Raw genomic sequence first — 4,489 nt, 5'->3', positions numbered from 1 at the left:
GTTGGGGCCACCAAATGATATTACATATACAGAATGTCTGGTTAGGAGAAACAAATATAACGCACCCACAGGGAGTGGCGCCATTTTAATAAAAATTGTCAAAAACCTTAGATAACAGTCATACAGAATATATTAGAAAGCTTTTTTTATTTTCAGCCAATCAGAGAGCAGCACTACTGAAATAGAACTCCCAGGAGGTAACAGCGTGTCACACATGTGATGTCATAACCATTGTCCACCAAAGAGCAGCACTGAGCAGAAATAACACGGCTCCTGCTCATTCTCCATCAGTGAGGGGCCGGTGCTGGACACTGTGTAGGGACGCGGGAATGCAAAGTCATACACATGACTGTGACTGGTAAGTGTTACATTGTTGTGTCCAAAAGATCTTTAGTGCAGTTCCATGTGTATTTCTATGATAAACATGTAAATAATTTATCTTTTTTTTCTTATCTTAGATGCAGTATTTCCAGGACATGGAGTAGCATTTCCGGACCTACAGCAAGACGTTGGATGAAGGCATAGCCCCAGAAATAACACTGGTCCTGTTCATCAGTGAGGGGCCGGTGCTGGACACTGTGTAGGGACGCGGGAATGCAAAGTCATGCACATGACTGTGACTGGTAAGTGTTACATTGTTTTGTCCAAAAGGTCTTTAGTGCAGTTCCATGTGTATTTCTATGATAAACATGTAAATAATCTATCTTTTTTGTCCCATATCTTAGATGCACTATTTCCAGGACATGGAGTAGCATTTCGGGACCTACAGCAAGACGTTGGATGAAGGCACAGGCCTAGGAATCATGCACATACACAGAAACATTTGCCCAAATTATAGAGGTAACCTCCTTTAGTATGCCCAGAGGAAGGGCCATACAGTAGCCATGGATTCCCTACAGGTTTCCTCCCCTCTGGAGGTTTTTCCTGTCCTGAGTATAAGTTACTGTACGCTCTTTGTGAGTGATGGGAGGTTACAAAAAGTCCCCTACACAAACATTTTAATAAATAATAAATAAAGTTCCCCTTTTTTTAAACTGTTCTTTGACTTGTTCGACTCATTTATTTATTTCTGTGTGTGAAAATAGAGTTAGCAAAACATGGATGACCAAAGCTGCTCTCCTGCACGATCTGCATAATGCGGTGCGGAGAGAGGCAACTGGTGCTGGGTGGTGCAGTTTATGAGGCAAACGTAGAACACCCAGCAAGTTCCATGCACAAGCCTTTTTCTGATGAATGGGACTCATGCAGGGAACTTGCTAGGGGTCATACGGTTGCAAAGGATCAACTTTTGGGTACATGAACTGTCCCTTAAAGGGGTACTCCGCCTCTAGATATCTTATCCCCTATGTAAAGGATAGGGGATAAGATGTCTGATCAATGGGATCCTGCTGCTGGGACCCCAGCAATCCCCATGCAGCAACCAAAATTCTTAATAGTATGTTTAGATCACTGGTTCCTGTGGTGGGATTTGTGACATCATGCCACACCTTCTTGTGACATCACACCACCTCCCATAGACATAAATGGAAAGGGCGTAGCGTGAGGTCACGACCCGCACCATGAGAACCCAGAGTTCTAAATATATTATTTGGAACGCCGGGTGCTGCATGAAGATCACGGGGGTCCCAGTGATCAGTCATCTTTTGTCCTATCCTTAAGGTAGGGGATAAGATATCTAGGGGCGGAGTACCACTTTAAGGAATTAGAGAGTGTAAGCATGCCTTACAAGCAGGTAGAAAAAGAACAGCTGGGAGAAATGACAGGATACGAAGCAATGTTTGGATGGGACCGATTTTGGGTGTGTTCTGGCCAATTAAAGGAGAACTATGGCAAAAATTAACTTATCCCCGATCCATGGGTTATGGGATAAGTAGCTGATCGTGGGGGGTCCCCCTGCAATACCTGGGATGAGACCCGTCGCTCAGTGAGAAGCGCTCGCTGCAGACGTCAAATCTCAATTTCCCTGGACCCCCCCCCCTTCCTTCATGTCCACCACAGATGCCCCCAGACTGCTGTCTCTTACAGAGTTTTATGCCCAGAAATGGTTGGCTACTCACTTTGTCAGTAGATTCTCATCCTAAATATGAAGACAATCGGGGAAATGTACCTGTGGAGAGGAAATGTTGTCCAGTTGCTCTTAGCAACCAATCAGATTACTTCTTTTATTTTTCAGAGGTCTTCTCAAGAATGAAAGAAGCAATCTGATTGGTTGCTATGGGCAACCTGATGAAAACATCTTTTTTTTCTTTAACAACTACAGTACTACAACTCCCATTGTAGTGTGTCTGTTCAACCTGTGCCTCCTCCAACCCTGACCCTTAGGGGGGCATAGACGGACCACACTGGGGGTTGTAGTACTTTCATTTTTACAGTTCCCCTATAACTCTGCAGCTTCAGTAGAAGTATGAGGCTCAGCCTTAGAGTCAGTGTATCTGGCTGCTCCAGTGTTCTTCTCTTTTACAGCCTGGACACTGTTCTCCTCCACACTGGTCCCTGTGGTCCGGTCAGATGGTTCTGGACTGGGGCTGAACGGTTGCTTGAGGGATTTAGTGGCAGATTTTTTTGGGACTTCAGTTGTTGGATGACCTCTCTCTTCAGTGGCTGGTGATATTCGTAGTGCAGAATTTACAGGTGTTACGTAAAAGGGGTACTCCGGGGGAAAACATTATTTTATTTTTTTAAATCAATTGGTGCCAGAAAGTTAAACAGATTTGTAAATTACTTCTTAAAAATCTTAATCCTTACAGTACTTATCAGCTGCCGTATGCTACAGAGGAAGTTGTATAGTTCTTTTTGGTCTGACTACAGTGCTCTCTGTGAGTAGGAGCAAATCTCCATAGTAAACTTCTCCTACTCCGGACAGTTCCTGACATGGACAGAGGTGTCAGCAGATAGCACTTCCTGTAGTCCTGAGCAGTTTGGTGTGCAGCTCATTCGGGTGTGTCTCTTTGTGTGCTCCAGAGACTTCCAGCAGACCAGAGCAGGTGTTTCATCAGCCTCCCCAGGAGTGTGGCAGCCTCCTCGGGAGAGCCTCCCTGCATGGCGTCCCTGGCCTCCACCTCCCGTTCTTCAAGGCTGGCGGGGGGTGGAGAGCAAACAGCAACAGCCATTCCGGCCCGGGGTAGAAGATCTGGCAGAGTCTGCAGCAATGCAGGCTCTGCTCCCCCGGCAACAGGTACCAGCCAGAGATCTGGTGGACAAAAGGCGAGGAGGAGAAGTGTGGAGTTGTGGGTAGAGCAAGGGCCCAAGGAGTCCAGTGCCAACTACTGCTCCCGCCTGGCCGCGAGGTTTGCTGAGTATGATCGGTGCGGCAAGGATCTGAAGTTGGCCAGAGAAGATCTGCGAGGCGCTCAGAATCTGGTGAACACTGCACCAAAAAAGAACAGGCCAGAGTTAAGGAAAAAGATCGCAGCACTGAAAGCTGAGATTGTGCAGCTGGAGGAGAGGAGAGCAGAGATCTTGGAGGGGAGCGGTCTCTTTAAGGAAAAGCTTGAGAACGACAGCCGGTTTGCCGCCACGAAATCCCCAGGTAAGGTGGAGGTTGATGTTGGGGAGAGTAGTGGCGGTGAAGATAGCGAGGATGGTGGTGAAGCTGTAAAGGAGGAGGAGAAGGTGGAAGAAAGTGCACAAGTTGTGGAGATGGATGCTGTTCCTGTGGCTACTCCCTATGACACCAAAACACAGGACAGCTACATTGAGCCAGCACAGGTGGCACTACCATCAAGCGATAGTGAGGAGGATGTGGAAAGTGAGGCTGGGGGATTGTTGAGGGCGATCATAATGCAGGAGTCCCCAGCCCACCTCCAGAATTTTACCTTTGGAGAAGATCAGTGTGAGGATGTGGTGGTGAAGCGAAAAGCTAAGAAACAAAAGATTCAGGAAACAGTACAATATGTGTTTGTTCCCTTCCAGCAGTCTGGGCCAGCTTCAAAGCTGGTTCAGGCTGCTGGGCCCCCCAGACTGCCAGACCCCGTTTCTGTGGTGGAACGGAGCCAGCATGGGGGGTACAGCATGGCGTCAGAAAAGGCAGAGGGCGCAATAGATGTGAAGCCCACCCATCTTGCCGGTAGGGAGGGGCAGGATGGGCTGATGGTGGGCAGTGGCGAGGCAAGCTATGCTGCCGTGTGCTCGGGGGGCGGTTCCCCGAGTGCTATGGGCATTACCGGCACTGCGGGGCACTCCCCTGTGAGGGGGGGGATTGTCCGGGTGCCGGTGGAGGAGAGTGGTAGGTCTGTGTGCTCGGGGGGCGGTCCTCCGAGTACTGTGTATTCTGTGGGCGCTGCGGGGCACTCCTCTGTGAGGGGGGGGGGGGAGTGTCCGGGCGCCGGCATCATCCACAGAACCCGTGTGGTTGGGAAAAGTAGGTGCTGGCACTGTGGGAGGAGCTGGGGTGCGCCCGGAGGGGCAGCCCCAGACTCCGGAAGTGACTTCAGCTATGGAGCAGGAACTATCAGCATCGACCCCGGCAGCTAAGCCAGAAAAAAAGAGT

General features: G+C 49.1%; 1 long non-coding RNA gene across 1 annotated transcript; it reads left to right on the top strand.

The window, feature by feature from the left end:
- Positions 1-290: 290 nt before the first annotated feature.
- LOC130298386 (uncharacterized) lies at positions 291-1,015 on the top strand. The gene is made up of 3 exons (XR_008849772.1): positions 291-358; positions 459-623; positions 726-1,015. It is a non-coding gene; the product is annotated as an uncharacterized LOC130298386 (long non-coding RNA).
- The last annotated feature ends 3,474 nt before the right edge of the window (positions 1,016-4,489 follow it).

Source organism: Hyla sarda, assembly GCF_029499605.1.
Source record: "Hyla sarda isolate aHylSar1 chromosome 2 unlocalized genomic scaffold, aHylSar1.hap1 SUPER_2_unloc_6, whole genome shotgun sequence".
NCBI lineage: Eukaryota > Metazoa > Chordata > Amphibia > Anura > Hylidae > Hyla > Hyla sarda.
Note: the sequence above shows the minus strand (reverse complement) of the source record. Positions and strands in the feature narration are given on the sequence as shown.